Below are 18,519 nucleotides of genomic sequence, written 5' to 3'. Positions count from 1 at the left end.
TCGAGAACAAAGAAAAATCAGCAACCAGCAAAGTTAGCATTTTGGTCCTCCTGAAGACTACACCTACATTACTACACTATCAAAGGACAAGTGGGAAAATAAACCTTTTGCAACATGTGTAAAGGTGGTACATTTGATCTGTGTCAATGGCCTGATCAGACAAACCCTTTCCCATCAAAGCAATCATCATTTGATTAATTTGTGCACTCAGAGAGCCAAAAGGCAATTGAGTGTTATGATCCTCAGTAACAATGCTGCACTCTAATCTTACAAAGCAGGTCTAATTTTGTTTTGGAATACACTACTTATCCATAGCCTCATAGGCTTGAACATTTTTGAAAATAATCTCAAGTAAGGGGATCAATGTCAGTGTGAAAAAAATGGAAAAAAAACAGAAATGATTTCACAAGGTGCTCCTCCAAACCTTGCATCAGCTCTTGTATATTTCATAACTGAGAAGCTTGTCATTTGGATCCCCAATACAGCTTACTAGTACAATACACAACAAAGAGCGTGGCATCCAAGAAAGCAGTAAGACCTCTGTTAAGTTAAAAAAGAAGCCAACTTGGCAACATTAGACATTTCCAGAAGTGCGAAGACTTCTGTTGAAAGCAGAAACAGCTATTGTTTAAGTTGTTGATTGGCCTTACTCCATTTTCATCGCCACTCAGAATACTCTAACAGAATGCAGTTGACTTCTCTAATTGCTTAGGCATTAATTATTCTATAACATTGTTGGAAACTGCCCAACTTATTTTAACTAGATTTAAGCCACAAAAATGGAGCTGTAATTTCCTAAGCAGAAGTATCTTTACTACATATGTTAGCCAGAAAGCAAAAATGAGGGACAATTTACAAATAATGTGCTGTAGAATTATGGGTCCTTAGGGTGACTGCGACATTGAAGGATTTCACCTATAGTCGAAATATTTGATTTATTGGTTATGGTATGGAGTATGAAAATTGTGTTTCACTCTAAAATAAGTATCAAAAATTGAAAACAGTGAAATATTGATACCAAAAGGATATCTATGAATGCTAGATGTTATGTATATATAATATTCAGTGAAAAGAACTTTGTTAATGGGACATTACGGTTAAGTTGCGCTACTAAACACCTATGAAATTCAGTAAAAAAAACCTTGTTAAAGGGACGTTATGGTTCCAAGTAAAACCGAAAAACCATTGAAATTCCCCAGTTATGGTAAGCTAAGCAACCGTAGCTCACGCCACCACCGTGCACTGCTAAGACTAACACCCAGGACATCAAAGACGACATCACAAATGTCATTGATGACATCACTGATGACATCACATGTGCATTTACTTTTCATGAAAAATTTGTACAAGGGATTCTTATATTAATGTTGATAAAGTGTGAAGGATTATTAGAATAAATATCATGAGGTACGTAGTGCATTAAGTAATGCATTGATACAAATATCATTCTATTATCAGGTTCTTTCCAGTATACTAAGCTACTCATGTAGAAACATAGGCATTGTGTGCAACATACATTATGGATGTGCAATATTATTAATCTTACCATGTTGAATAGTAAAGTGATAAATGCTTTCTTATTACAGTTTTTCCTACTGTGAAACATTTAATAACTAGCTAATAAAACATTATTCGAAACAAAACACAAATAGACAACAACACATACAAATATGAGCATATACAGGGAAAATGAAGTAAACAACAGTATTACCAGCCAATCTTCATACCCTAACTGATTAACTTTATACACAGAAATTATTGCTCTGCTTCAAAGCTACTACTTTGCTATGTATAACTATCATATAATGTGATTGGGCCATAAGGAAAGTAGTGTGCATACAATGTATACAAATATGAGCATATCCAGGAAAGTAAACACATTTAAAAAAAAGCAGAACTATAAGAAAGTGTTAATAACCTTACTGATTATCTTCATACGTAGAAAGCATTGCTGTTTTCAAAATCTGTGTTTTCCCCTATGTATATGTTTCATATGCTGTGAGTGAACCCCAAGTGAATTACTGTATGAACATATTTGAAGTATAAGTCTACAAATATAGTATTTTTTGAATGTTTCGTTCCTGACTGTTACTGGCATAGATATGTCAGTAAAGGAAAAAAGAGGGAGCCAGACATGTGATGTCATCAGTGATGTCATCAATGACATTTGTGATGTCATCTTTGATGTCCTGGGTGTTAGTCTTAGCAGTGCACGGTGGTGGCGCAAGTTATGATTGCTTAGCTTACCATAACTGGCGAATTTCAAGCGTTTTTCGGTTTTACTTGGAACCATAACGTCCCTTTAACAAAGTTTTTTTTCACTGAATTTAATAGGTTTTTAGTAGCGCAACTTAACCATAACGTCCCTTTAACATCGTTTTTTTCACTGAATTTCATAGGTTTTTAGTAGAGAAAAGTAACCATAACGTCCCTTTAACAAAGTTTTTTTTACTGAATTCCATAGGTTTTTGGTAGCTCAACCTAACCATAATACCCCTTTAACAAAGTTTTCTCACTGAATATAGATAAAGATAATATACATTTGATAAATGTTTACTAGGATTCCCTTAGCTTACATACATATAACATAGAAAATACTGAACACCCTGCTCCTGCTAGGGATTTTGACGTCCGCAGACCGTGCGCATGTTCGCGGTCACCATCCACACTATGCAAAAACTCAGGGGGTATCTTACATTATTGTATCATACAATAAAAACACCGAACATGTTCAAAAAGCACCACATAAATACATTACATTTAATAATAAATAAGAAGTGGAAACTGTTTATGTAAAACACCAACCATCCACTGAAATAGCGTTTACAATATAATGGAATATACCAAAAAATATATATATGCCTCCAACAGAATTACCTCACAGAAACTGCACAGCAAAAAGCAAGGACATACCTACACAGCAGTAACACCAAAAGTTTGTAAGAAACTAGTAAGTACACTACATTTATTTCATATATTTATACATTTTCTGTATTAGGTACACTAAAACTAATATTTTTTTTTTTTACACAGAAATGTCCAGTACTTTGCAATGACTGGAAGAAAATTTCCCACAAGATGAAATGAGTGAAGACAGTGATACTAATGGTAGACACAACATTTCTCTATATACGCCAATTAGTAACCTTTACTTTATGTGTACTTAACACATTTCTTTTTTAACAGACCATACAGACAATAAATATAATACACATTAGAAGATCCTCTGAAACTAATGGAACTAAAAATGGATATGTTCATGAAAAATGTCATTCTTATAAAACAGTTTGTTGAGGACCACATTAAAGAAAACATTAAATATCACTGTCCCACATGTACCTGTCCCCCCTCTCCAGGTCCCAGCCAACTATCCCCAAACCCTCCCCAGCAAGACAAACATTACGATGAGACTTCCATCCCTTTCTCCCCTCCCATACATCATGTCCAAACCCCTAATTCCCCTGTATTTGTTTCAGTTTCTGCTTCCCCCTCTCTTTCGTAATTTTTATACTGTTATACAATAATACAATTTTAAGTGTGTTCTTAGTATATGCCTTGTGTCTGGGGGTGTCCTAAGGACACGTTACCTGCTCGCACTGTCCGTAGTTAAATGAGGGTGTCCGCAGGACACCAAATCCGTCCGCAAGTCTGTAGGACACCCGCGTGCATGGGCACAACCGTCCCATTCGCGAACATGTCCGCGACGTCAACATGTGACCGCACCCACGCTGAGCGTGTGTTCTTTGCGGACCCTGTCCGGGCCCCCAAACATTTAAAAAGTGCTTTTTTGAGCAATCCATGGTATTTTACAGTAAAAGTTCACTATTGCACATGTCCCTGACAATGTCCCTGCCGATCTACATACTTTCTGGAACTTTTTGAGCCCTTTCTTGGTGTTAGGTCTGTCTGCGGACAGTGTGGGTGTCTGCGAAGCTCGCACCTGCACCCCAATAAAAGGCCACACCCCAGAGCTACTCCTCATCCTCTTTTTGGACTAACAGGAGACACACTACTCCACACTGCTGGATTGCTCTTTCGTGTTCCTCAAGTCCTGAGTTCTTGCTGGTTCCTAAGAACTTTGAAGATGGCATCCATGTCTGTTCCTGCTGCAGTTGCTTCTGTATCAGCACCACCCCCATCCCCTCCACCACCACCACCTCCCCAAGGGCCTGCAGAGGGGAACAGGCGTGAGGATGCAGGGGAGGATGAAGAGGATGAAGTAGTGGAAGTCCCTACTACTAGCACTCATCGTGAGTCTTGGGTGTGGCGGTTATTTACCACTCTTGATGGAAAGCCAAAAGCCTGTGCGAACAAGGTGATGTGCACTCAGTGCTGCATGGTGCTGAGTAGTGGCAAGCCTGGTTCGTTTAGCTATGGTACTACATCAATGAAGCGACAGCTAAAGTCATTCCACAGTGGGGCTATTCGTAAGGTTGTACCTTGCGATAAACGTAGTAGGTTGAGTTCCTCTGCAGCATCCTCCGTTTCCGCTCCTGTCACCACAAGAGACACTCCTGTGGGAGAGCGCATCCCGCCAGCTGCCTTGCAGGTCATTCATGATGCTGATGACCCTTACCTTTCGAGGGACAAAATATTGTGCATGTACTGTGACGCAGTAGTCTGCAGGGGGGGGGGAGATCCTTGAGAGTGCTTTCGAGACTGCGGTCAAGGAGCATGAAAGAAGGTCTGCTACCTACCTCAATAAGGCCCACCCTACATCTTCCTCTCTCCACCTGCCCTTTCTTATCCTCGTGGTTGGTATCCCTTCCTTACCCTCTTTCCCCTCCTTTCCTTGTGTGTCGTGTTTAAAGAAAACAACAAAAAAGGCTCTTTTCAGTGCTGCCTTTCACAGTCTAAAAATAGAAGCGGCAAATAAATGGTGCAGGGCCCTGTGCATTTTTCACATGTCCATGGACATCTAAAATTTTGGGGTGCTGCCCTATCAGAACCATTGCACTTTTCTTTGGGATGAAGTGGTGACTCTGAAAAGAGCCTTTTTGTGGTGTTTTTCTGTGTTTCAAAAATTTCAAATGCTCAACACCTACTGCAAAATGGATTGCTGCAATTCCAAAAAAAGTTGCAATGCATTTTGTACATTTCGCAGAAAAATCTGATTGCCTACATAAGTAAGATGTACCCCATCTCTGCGAACAATTTGTGTACTACAAAACAATGCTTTCATTTTGAAAAGAGGACATACCAACACCTCTCAAAAAGGCACAAACAGCCTTGTTCACATTGTGCCTTGCTTTCTCCAGTTGTGGACCAAATGAAAAAGAATGCAGCCACATTTGTCTCTGCGCAATACGGGAAAAAATTACTCTGGTGTTTGGATACATGTCCATGACTTTCCCAAGTCCTTCTTTCATTGCAAATTGCAAAGAGATTCCAGACACATGTCCTAAACTGTTCCCTCCACAATGAATAATAATAATGTCTGGATGAAGCTGTGTCACCAAAGTAGAACAGAGAGGTACCAAATCCAGCCACTTCATTCCACACACTCTATGCCAGCGCACTTCCACATGAGAGAATCCAAGATGTGCAGCCACTCCACAGCGATCTGCCTGCACCTCCAACCAATTTATCCACGAATCTCCCAAAATCCAAACAATCTGCTTTCTGAAACACACAGCCATAGCTATCTGCTCTTCTCTCAGGAAAAATAATTTGACAAACTCTCTCCTTACACAGCACACCCAGTAAAACTTATTGACTAATCCTTTGCTCTGCTCTGTCTCATTTGCATGCCTCTCAACCCCAAAATCCTTGTATGTAATACGCGGTATTCGCGGACAACCACGGTGTCCGCAGACAAATCGAAAAATCTGAGCGTGGGGAATGAAAATTTAAATAGTGTGTCCCATTTCCCCTTTGAGGTTGGCTCTGAAGAGAGCCTTTTTTGGGGTTTTTTGCAGATGTTCCAGAAACACCTTCTATATTGTATTTTTTTTTTCTTATTTTCCTTCAAAATCTTCACATTAGCTTCTCCAAAGCAACCCATATGTTCCAAAACAGCATGGCATTTCCCATAAAAGATAAAGACATGCAATCTTCTTTAAAATAAACAACATTACCAGAATCAATGTTCTCATTATTACAAAAGAACATACCAGCTCTAAGCATGAAAGCAAACATGCCTCGGTTGATTGCACACCTAGCAATATTTTGCTGAGGACAAAAAACAGAACTATTGTCCCATATTGCCCTAGGTACTAAACCAGAAAAAAAACCTTGGCATTTGGAAGTATTTTTATTACTGCCTGAACCAAGTGTTCCAAATCTTCCAACAAAGTAGGGGCACTGATATAGCCCAAATGCAAAGCACCACAGTGCAAAACAACTACATGTGGACTGTTAACCCTGTCCATATCTCCACAAACGTGTACAATTCCCTGCACATTGAAACCAGGCACAGTGCTCCACACCACCTCCACTCCTTTAACATCAACATTGCTTGCCACATTCCTGCATTTAGCATACTGCTCCAAACCATGCACAAACATATCTCCAACCACCAACACCCTGACTTTCTCCACCTCTGCCATCTTCACTACACACAGCCTCTTTTAACACAAACCACAACCTCAACATCTGTTTGGTTGATCCCTACAGTCCCCTTTCCATGCTGGATTTGCTGAGAAACTCTGGATGTGGCACGCCCTGTCCGCGGACAGCCGCGGAGCGCGTAGCACTGGGGCAGCCCTTCTACCCTTTCCACTTCACTCTCTGCACCATTTCCTCTTTGGCTACTGTTAAGCAGTCACACAATCACATCCAAGAACTCTACATATAACTCCATCATCACAGATCGACACTTTAGATGTACTATTGATCACTCTCAGTACAATTGGGCTGTGACTGCAAAGGACCTACAGCAACAACTACTATAAAACTCCCCAAGATTTCTACTTGCAGATTCATGCACATCCACATGCATGAACACAGACTACAGGTATGAATTTTTTCTACACAGTACATGTACAGCTCTTTTAGGAATACATATACACAGAGTAACTGCCAATTACCATGTATAAACTGTAAAATGACCTTACTGTAATTTCTCCCATCTGCTATGATGAAGTGTCACTTGCAAACCTGTCTGCTCTCCAAATTTTTGTTTACACACACAGCTATCTAAAAAAATGTTATTTCATATTATAAGATGGGAGAAATAACAGTATAATTATGAAAAAGGCTGTCTAGTGTGTTATAAAATTACACGCAGCCAGGTTGAGTACATGCATCTTCATTCATGCACACACGCAGACAATAGCATTAGAAAGGCTCCCAGCTGAATCAACACCACTGCCTCTATATCAAATCCTTCTGCTTTATTTAGCACACCTTCACAAATGCATACATTGCATGCTTTACTGTACAATCTGTGCCATTTACCCTGTAAACATAGCAAAAAATGCATATGATTATTTCTTCTATCTCTTAACATCCAATAACATAGCCGTAAAAAAACAAGTGTGCTCTATATGTTTACTCTTATACTCATTTGTAAACATATTCAACTAACAGATTGTAAGTAAAATATATAGGAGGCACATAGGCTAAGGAAAGTGCATGTGCATACTATGCTCAGTTATAAGAAAACACGACTACAAAAACAAAAAAATCAATGTCTACATTAACAAAAGTGCTATAAACACACATATTCACCAACCTCTTTCTTTTAACATTGCATTGAAGACCACTCTCCTGAAAAGCAGCAGCGTCTGAAGTACGAACAAGAACTTAGAAGAAACCTACTCTTTACATACAAAAAAGTAAGTACAATACTAACATAATATTCTAACTGTTACTCAAACACACTAACATTTTAGTATTGTAGAACAAAACAGTGTGTTAACCCTCTACCATTAGATTTAGTATTAGTGCTTCCCCTTACCAGCTGCATACTTTATATTGTCATCTGAAGCCCAGTATAGTAACACACAAATACAAGAATAGTCTTTCCAACTTGATGTAGCTGCCCATTGCACAATCACACACCTCCACAAACATCCTTACCATCATACTCAGACACTCATGCACAAAGCACGCATACACTGCACAACAGCCCAACCCACACTTTCTTTTTTTCTCCAACAGACCCCAAAGAATGCCTACCAAAAAGCAACTCTGCAGAAAGCAACGCAGATGTAGAGCAAATCAAAATAAAAGTGTCCAAAATAAGCATTAATCTCTAGCAGATTTTGTACGAAAAGTTCAAACAAAACAGCTAATACAGTCATTAAGCGAAACAAAACAAGCTTCCAGTACAGAAACGTTGCCTCCTCTATCAAAATGTAAAACGAAACAGAAAGTGATTAACAAGACTTTAGCTACCACTACTGCTAACGCTGCACCTATAAATCTTGATGTAGGGGCAAGTAAACATACCAAAAAAAATATTTTACAGAAAATGTTCCACCACAGAGTCCTTCAGAAACTTATAAAAACAGGAGAGAAATCATGCACAACCCTTAAAACCTACCGCAGAAAATTAATCCTAGAAGCTCTCATAGACAGTGCAATCCTTCTCAAAAGGAAGTTATTTAATTTAGTTTTAAACAGAATGAAACCAGTAACAAAACTAACTACTAAACTACAAAAAAAGACTTCTCAATAAACGGAATATCAACAAAATAGGTTCTTAAATATCTGTGAATGGAGTCACACCACGAGCACAGAACCATATTTTAATGAAGAAGCATATAAACAAAAGCAAACAAAACCAATTGCCATACATATCAGTGGACGAGGGTATGAAAAACTTAATAACACCATTATGGAACAAGATACTCTGCTCACAAAAAATATCCCCAGAAAACTCAGTATCACCTCTCCATTCTACTGAACCAAAACATCCAGTCTACAAATGGCCGTGTACATCAATGTGTAACATTGCCAAAACATCTTTCAAATCTTTACCCCAGTTCCTCAATCAGTATGTAAAAAGCAAACACAAATTCAAAATGAAACTACTACAAAATATGGATGCCTGTCCAGTGCGCAAATACACAGGACTACAAAGACATTCATTAGCCTGCATTTCGGGACCTATTTGCAAAAGCACCTTCCATCATATCAAAATGTTATCAACACATAATTCAACTATAAGAAATCTGGTCCATAAACACTACTATGCTAAAAGTCCTGCTTTAGCACTAGCCAATTTAAATAACAATCATCTACATGGTACAGCCAAACAACTACTCAAAGAAATAGAGGATATCCAGATAAAATATTTTGGAATTGAAAGCCACTTAGAAAATGCAATAGCTTTACAACAAACTAGCAACTACTGTACAAATAGCAACCTTCTATTACACACATACAAAAAAGAAATACTAAAGTTTAAAAGTACCTCCGCTGAAGTACCAAACCATGTGTGTGTGTTGCCGCAGGACTTTTTATAAAATAGCACAAAAACTGTAGACATAACGTACAAAATAGAAGACAATGAAGATTCCAAATGGTTCCAATCAGCTCTCTACCTCATAGCAGAAAGCAAATACGAAATGACTGACCCCTTAATACTTTGCAATTACTGCACTGCAAAACTTGACAACAACCAAACACCTTCACGTGCTATCACAAATAACTTGGAATTATTCCCACTACCAAAACCCCTGCAAAAACTAAATTTATATGGGAGCATCATAATTCAAACAGTGCACCCATTTCAAGCAATAATACGCCTTCAACCAAAACAGCAAAAATACCTCCCTCTGAATTAGTGAAAGGCATTCGTGGCAAAGTAGTTTATTTTATTTTTTTTTGTTTACAGGTGGTACTGACAGGAAAAGGGTATGATGAATACATTTGCATTTGTAATCACACGCCCGTATCTGCAATAAAGGGGCAATACTACGGAATGTGCTCTCCGCGCACTATTCCGTTCGTTTTCACGTCTATCTGCAGCCCAGCTAGACACATTAACCTGACTATTGTGCATAATGGCCTCCCACACTGTTTTGATAGTACCTACGGGCTGACGTGAAATGTCAACATTAAGACGCTTAGCGGCAATACACAACAAACATACGGGGGATCACCGTGGAGATCTACAGTCCCGACCTCCCACTCACATGGGTGGGAGGGGCTGGAGGCATGTCTGTCTCGTCCAGTCATGGACGGTGGAGTTGCCGCAAGCTCCAGGATGCCTCTTTACAACCCAGCGCAGGGTACTGAGAGAACCTGTGGACAGACGTCGTCTGAAATTAGCAGAGTGGTAACTTCTACAGCAACACACAACGAACACACGCCTAGCAGTAACACACAACACAATTATACGGGCGGTTTCCATGGTGATCTACAGTCCCACCCTCCCGCTCATGTGGGAGGGTGGGACTGGAGGCACGTCCGTCTTGTCCAATCGCGGACTACGGGCCTTGCCGTGATCCCCATGGTTACGTCCTAACGAAGCCTCGCACGTGTACGCACAGATGCGACTCGTTTTCCGGGGAGTTCAGAACAGTGTGAAGGTAAGACACTCCGCCGAGGCACAGCAATCCGATAGAATTGAGAAATGTTCCATGAGAGTTGTAGAAAATACTTCTTCACTTTCTCCTGACAGGGACACTGCACTGATGTGTGTGCACTCACACGAGGCGACTATAATTGTGTAAAGCAAGCTAAGGTAAAGATGTGCACGAATGGATTAGGATGAACACTAAGATCTTTAAAATAATAATGTTGATATTGTTGTGGTAACTAATGAACGTAGTGTGACTTTTTTCTCTTTTTACCTGATTACACGATGGAATTTACTCACCTGCTGGTATGTACATTTATAATTTACACAATTGTGTTTGCGATATGGATTGTGTTAAAATGTAGCCCTGAAGATGGTGCTAGGCACCGAAATGCATTGGCAAAAGCTGTTACTTTAAGTAGAGGAATTGTGGATTTGCCTAACATTTGTGTGACTCAAACACAATCATATTAGTAAAGATTTGAAAAAGAGCGACTGAGGCAGCTTCATTTTTTCACTTGTTATCATAAATGACTACAATCACTTACAGTATTGAGCTCAATTTACAAGCTAATAACATTAACAAGTTTCAAGATACAAAGGAATGAATTTAGCTTCCTGGTAGGAAGCAATAAGGAGCACTGGGCTTTACAGGGTGGTTTCCACTCTGTTTTCTTGCCAAAGTAGTTTATTTACCATTAGATCTTAAAGAAAATGTACACACTCTAGGAGTGCAACGGCCAATAGATCAATCTTTAATTGTCTTAGTAAATGGCGTACCTACAAAAGACAAAAATATATGGCAACAACTCGTAGACTTACATAAAGTTAGACAAGCCCTGCAATATCTAAAAAACAACAATGAATAATACAAAGAAATTAATATTGAAGAAAACCTGAGAGAAACCATTGAAATAATTCAAGACTCACCAGAAACTGGTCGATTTCAACTTCTAAATCCGCTACAGAATCCAATATTTTAGGCCATTATACAATTCATCCTTTACTCTCTAAAGACACTATAGATGATGCACTGGAAGCGTACCAAATGCGACAAGCCAAAGGATCTCCAATCAGCATTTTGGAAAAAACTATAGAAGCACAGGCCTTTCTTCTACTCTTTCCTACTGGAAAAGGAGGAAGGTACGATGATAGACCCACACAGATAACAGCATCAGAATATCGCTCTTTACGAATGTATTCTGACGACAGAACAGTTTGCCAACTCCCTCTTCATATGAAGTCACAAGGAGCCCAGATGCGACCATTAAAGAGAAGAAAAATCGACTTAAGCCCTATGACGACACTTTCGTGTTCACAAAAAAGAAATCACAATGCAACATGTGCAAAATAAAAACAAACAACAGCAGGCAAAGGCTTCTACAAACCTGCAAAGACCTCAAATGACTGCTGATCTAGACGACTCCTCCGATTCAGAGACTGAGACGTCAACGGACTCTTCAATCATGGAAAGACATTACCCAAAAATACAAAGAGAGTCCCGTAGACAAACAAAAAACATGAAGAAAACAGATCATGAAGATGAATGCAAGTGGTGTAAGAAACTTAATAGAACAAGTTATTAACGAGTTACGCCCAAACTCAACTTCCGCCTTGACCATCACAGTAGCTCAGCTGATCAAACTGTATGAACAATTAAATGAAACAAGTAAAGATCAGAATACGCTCATAGCACCGCTGAACTCAAAGACAGTGAACTTGGAAATGGAAATCCATGACATGAAGCAACAAGCAAAAAACAATGTCAAATCATACAAACTAATGACTATGTTGCTAAAGGAACACATTAAAACAAATGCCGTGGACAAACGGCTTTTGGCCGAGGTAGCAAAAGAAGCAATTCAAATGTTGACAAACCAGGCACAAACGATAATTAAACAAGTACCGGTAGACAGAGAGAAGGAAGACACAATGAATTATAGTAAGAGCAACCAACTGGAAAGAAGCTGCCCACCCTCAGACCACCACGAATTTGATGGTAGCTGCAAGAGCGCATCGAACACAGAGAATTGTACTGGAAAGAAAATGGGCGGAAAAAACATCCTTGAAGAAATCATAGATCTCGAGGCCATACTGTCACAAACACACGAAAATAAGAACAAAGAACTCTGATGTCCAGAATCCATAGCTACATCCCTCGAATACGCTGAAGAGTCTGAAAGCCAACCTTCAACCTCAGCCAATGCCCGTAACTGGGACCATCTGAGAACAACACCCGAACGAGACACCAAGCAGAAGCTTTCCAATCTTCGACAAGACCGTCTACAAACCAAATTCAAAAGAAACTACGGATGAGAGGGCTAAGCCAAAAAAACAGACACAGAAGACAAAAAACATGTCAAAATGAAAAAACAACCAGACAAGGAACTCTTGCAAATTTTTGAGAAATTTCAAAAACCTAAACGCCCTCCTACAGTCAAATATAGAAAAAGAAGAGTTGTAATCCTAACGAAAAACAAGATCCGCTGACAAACCTGAAGGCGAACTGCCAAAAGATAAAACAAAGGAAACAGTGAGCCATGAGCGACAAGAAGAGGAAGACGAAGCCATGGTCGAACTTCTGGTGAATTTATCCACACACGATCTAGACACAAAGAAGACGACAATGAATCTGACCTGACCACTCGGAGGAGGAAGAGGCAGAAGAAGGACCAAAAATTGCCATACAACCGGCAATAGACCGTAAGGTTAACAACCAGACTGGGGAGCCGGCTAGACCTATTTCTAAGATAATTCAACACGAAAACAAGATCACCACTGATGTACTAAGATCTGATCCATCGCAAATAACACTGAGAAGATTTACAACGCTCGGCGAGCGATGGGCACATTGGGAAAAACATCACAATTGCCAGCTCCCAACGTGGGAATTGAAATGAAAAAAAAACCAATGCGACATATCACTGACAAGGAGGGAATGTGGGCAATATGTCGGAGCAGGAGGCGTGAACGAATCACAATATGACAACAGTCAACAATTGTTGGGCGGGAAAAAAATACAGGACCAAAATCAATCGCCAAAACCAAGAAAGAGGACCCCACTGAAAAGAACAAAAACAAATGCAAATTATTGCTTGATACTAGAAAGGGAGCTTTGTGGGAAAGAGACACTGATATTAAACAGGCGCAATGTTCTGCAGCTATTCAAACACATACCGCAACTTCGCTCAATTGACATGGAAGACATCAAAACAGTTGAGTTCTTGAAAGAAAGTATAATGGACCTAGTGTTATTACATACAGACTCAAGGATAGTGAGAGATCTGGTCTTGAACAACAAATCTGATCTAAACTCACTAGGTTTTGATGTCTGTGAAATAACCGATGACAAGTCACTGCCAAGTGAAATCGAGAAGAAACAGCTCCTAAGACCAAAAGAACAGCCGGCAAGCAAACAGCAGTCTTGTACCCTAAACGAGGAATGGACAGACAAGAGAGGAACCCTACACAAGAACAAATAATACAAGCGCTCCAGTGACCAAGCAAAACCTAACTGAAAACGCCACAAAAGATGATATTAATATAACAATTATCCAATCAGAAAAATCAGGATATGAGGTAGCCGGTTGCCAAACTGAGGACCACGGAGAGACGGAACTGGCCAGGTGGAACTGGCTAGCTGAATCCATAAATTGAAATCCAAAAAGCTAATGTCAGAATAGCCCAACGAAGGAAGTTTTAACACTGGGGTTGTGGAATACTCGTGGGTTCTTTCATTGATATAACACACATCCAAAAGAACTCCAAGATCTGGACATAAACTGTCTACAAGAGACATGGATGCAAACCCTACCCAGTGCCGCAAACTACGAACTAGCCCTCAACCCAGCGGTAAAAAAATCTAAAGGAAGACCAAAGGCGGTACTACTAACACTAATACAAAATAACAGAAAATATAAAGTTAACTTCCTCAGTAAATCCGTCTCCCTATGACCGGTGTCCCAGATAACAATAAAATCCACTGGAGACAAACCAGTTAATAGACTACACATAATCAATGTCTACTGGCAGCACAAAGCCTCGGATGAATCTGATTTCCTAGATCCGATATGTGAAACAATTGACTAAATCAACAAAGCAGAAACAAATGATGCAATCATCTTATATGGAGGCTTGAATATGGACTGTATTCCTAAAGACCAAAGGAACAAAAACAAAACAGCAAGGAGGAAAAACAAACAATATCAAATTAATTTTGCTTGGTCTGAGGAGATTGAAACACAGAATATGATGTTACTAAACGGAAATGTGTCTGGTGACATTCCCGCAAATCACTCTTGGGAAAGAGGCCAAAGTAGATCTACTTTAGACTACTTTTATGCCTCAGAGAACATACTGAGTGCAGTAACAACACTAAAAGTTACACCGATGACGCAAAGTGACCCCAAACTAGTCACAGTGTGCCTAGAGATGGCTCAAAGGGAGAAGCTGGATGCATGGAAAAACCAAATTATGGTTGTTCCACGGAGACACAGGGTCTGGCTTGACGAGCGAAAAATCCATAACATGACAAACTCACTCGTTGATGCAAGAAATTGCTCAATCCACGATCAGATCGATTACAGCTCCTTGCTTGATAAGTACACTGAACATCAAAGCGTAAACCAAAAACCGACGTTTAAACACCAGTACGCCTATGACGTTAAAATAGTGCTAAAAAAACGCGATCTACGCAAAAAGATTAGACTCTTAAAGAAAAACAAAGATGATGATGTCCAGCTCGAAATCAAAACATTTAAGAAAACTTACACAGATTGGCTAGCCTCTCACAAATATAACATCCTGCAGCAAGATGCTGAGGAGATGCTAAGATTGATAGCATCAAGAGATGCGAGTAGATTCTGGGCCACAATAAACAACATGGAAGCACCCCAAAGAGCGCTCCTCTCAAGTTCTGTTACCGAACACAAGTGCATCGAGCACTTCACAGAACTCTTTAAAAAACATAAACACCATACGTTCAAGTCGACGATCTGGTTGAATGGCCCCTTAATATCGCCACAGAGGACATTCTAATAAACCTTAAAAACCTGAGCTCCTCAAGAGCTCTGGGCCCTGATGGCCTTACGAATATACTACTCAAACAGCATCCAGAAGCGTGGGCAGAATTTTGTCATAATCTTTTCATGAATATCCAATTAGAAAAGAGAGTGCCAAAGTCCTGGAAGACGGCAGTGATTGTGCCGGTGTTTAAAAAAGGAGACCGAGCAGAACCAAAAAACTTTAGACCCATGGCACTGCTCAATGTTATTGGGAAGGTTTTCGCCACACAGCTACAGAAACAACTAGGAGCATGGATCAAAAAGACCGAAATGTTTGACATCCGAAAAACCGGTTTTGTCAAGGGGGTAGGGTGTTCTATAAACCTACTAATGATCAACCTGTTAAAGATGGAAGCCATAAAGAACAGAACAAAAGTGTACATGGCATTCGTAGACTTGCCATATGCCTTTCACAGCATGGACCGACAGCTACATTGGTCTAAGATAACACAAATGGACTGCCCGCCTTACCTGCTGAGGGCGATTCAAGAACTATATTCAGAAAGTACCATCAAAATCAGGCTGAACGCCGCAGGTACCCTATATCTGCTCCAATAAAAAGTTAGATCTTTCCCTCCCAAGATAAATGGCCAAGAACTGGGACACATGGTGTATGCAGACGATATGGTACTATTGGACCAAACACCACTCGGATTATAAAGGAAATTGACTGCCTTGAAAAGTTACACGGATAAAAATGGCTTGGTAATAAATGCCAACAAAACTGAGATTCTGGTCCTACAAAATCTCAGAGATGTAAAAAGAAAACCTGCACACAAGTATATATGGGCAATTGGAGGTGACCATATTGAGTGTGCAAACCAAGTGCAATACCTGGGTGTAACAATAAATTCAAGCATAAACGATGAACCAATGGTACTGAAAATAAAGAGCAAATGCAGGATGCTAGTAGCCCAAGCAGCTGCAATAAACTGAAAATACGGAAAATTCAGCTTAAAGCCAGTAATGGAATTTTACAGAGCTAATGCAAACCCGGCCCTGATATTTGGTGCAGAAACAATGTTGGGATGCTCATTTAATACTTGGACGTGTGCGAGAACATTTTTTGGTCCAAGATCCTCCAATTCCCGAAGGGAGCCCCGGTCGCTTGTCTGCGCTATGGGTATACACGCATTTCGCCGAACGAAATTTCATTGTGGGACATTTCATCGCCAAAAACCCTTTTTGGGGGGTGTTTTGTAGGGGTTGGGGTATGATTATTAAAGTAGGAGGGGTCTGGGGGGGAAACCCCCCCCCCAGAAATAAGAAAAATAAAAAAACAGGGTTTTTGGCGATGAGTGTTCTGGCGAAGAAATGTCCCACGATGAAATTTTGTTCGGCGAAATAACGTAGAGCCGCGCTATGAATTGGGCATACTATCAATCAATGCCAGAATACAGTGGAACACCCTAACTCTGTATTATCCACTCCAAACCAACTATCAACAGACTAACTTCACACAGTGGAAGGAAAACTGCAAAAATCTGTTAGAACAACTGTAAACAGATGGAGAAACCCTGATGTAAACCCAAACAAAGTAAAGAAGTAGTTATGGGAACTAGATTGGTGTGAAACCTCAGCTCAGAGAGTGAGCTACAGGTGGATGAAAGATGCCCCTCCTGAGGCAAGAGCATTAAATAAGATCCCGAAATATCTTGAGCGATTCCCCTGACCCACCAGAAGGAAATGCTATAGTATGTTTTGCCTGAACCTTTTTCACACCAAAGAAGCCCTAAATCTCTGGTAGAAAGCGGATATAAGAGACGGTCTTTGCCGCTTTTGTGTGAAAAAAGAAGAAACTTTAAAGCATCTGGTCCTAAATTGTACAAACTTGCACCAGTTACGAGCAACTCACCTAGAAAAAGTACACATTGTGAAGACATGCCAGAACACGGACGATGTGTGGGCCCTAATGCACGAAGTAACAGACAATTAATGTTTGTCCCAACTACATATTTGGGAGATCTGGCGAAAAAACTTGACGACAAAGGCCCCGAAGTCTGACGTCGCATAATAGACAAAAGACGCAATAGTCGATCAAGTAGAGATATTTAAAAGAGACAGAGGAACAGTAAAGAATGGACTTACCTTCTGTGTCACTTGAGTTTTTATTTGTCTTGTTTTAAAGTTTATAATGAACTAATAAAAAGAAAAAAAAATAGTGCTGGGGCCAAAGGACAACCTTGCTTGACCTCCCCTTTCAGTTTTTCATTCTTTGGATAATAGCCCAGTTTGGTTCAGTCTTACTTGCATTGCTGTTGCTGAGTATAGGGCCATAATTGGGCCCAAAATGGATCTAGGGCACTTCTGCTTTTTCAATTTGTTCCACAAGATGTCCCGGTTGACCTAGTCAAACGCCTGGACCAGGTCAACAAATGCCAGAAAAACACGTGGTTTGCCCTCCTTAATATTCGCCCTCAGGCAACTTAGCGCCAGAATGTTTGTTGTTGTCCCCAAGCCCTTAACAAATCCTGCTTGTAATGGGTCTGAGGTTGTGCTTTGTCTAGTCCAGTTTTGAAAATTATCCAGTACCACTGCTCCAAAGATTTTTCCTACTGTGTCCAGGAGGGCTAATGGCCTGTAATGTCGACGGTTGTCTTTGGCACCTTTTTTAAAAACGGGTACCATATAAACCTTTTTCCATGATGTCGGTATTGGTTTTGTGGTCTTGTAGGTTTCAAAAACTTTACTTATGAAAAGAGACCATGCCTCAGGATGTTTTATCAGGTCATAATTGGTGATCCCGTCTTGTCCGCTCGCTTGGGAGCAATTTTGTTTCTCAATTTTAGCTAGGATCAATTTAGTATCCTGCAAGATGGCCCAACCGAATTCTGATTGCTTCCATTTCCTTGGTGAGAACTCTTCCGTTTTTTTATACAAGCTTGTGAAGTGATCAATTGCCTTTTGTTCATCCACGTTATTCTGTAGGGCGTTGTTTGTTTCTTTTGAAGTTTTATTTATTAGCGACCAGAAAGTCTGCAAATT

General features: G+C 40.1%; 1 protein-coding gene across 1 annotated transcript in view; it reads right to left on the bottom strand.

Annotated features, from left to right (window-relative positions):
* Nucleotides 1-18,519, bottom strand: part of DICER1 (dicer 1, ribonuclease III) — a 2,611,056-nt gene that overhangs the window by 1,081,383 nt on the left and 1,511,154 nt on the right. The gene's annotated exons all lie outside the window — the stretch shown is intronic.

This window comes from Ambystoma mexicanum, chromosome 14 (genome assembly GCF_040938575.1).
Source record: "Ambystoma mexicanum isolate Mex_15411 chromosome 14, UKY_AmexF1_1, whole genome shotgun sequence".
Classification (NCBI taxonomy): Eukaryota; Metazoa; Chordata; class Amphibia; order Caudata; family Ambystomatidae; genus Ambystoma; species Ambystoma mexicanum.
Note: the sequence above shows the minus strand (reverse complement) of the source record. Positions and strands in the feature narration are given on the sequence as shown.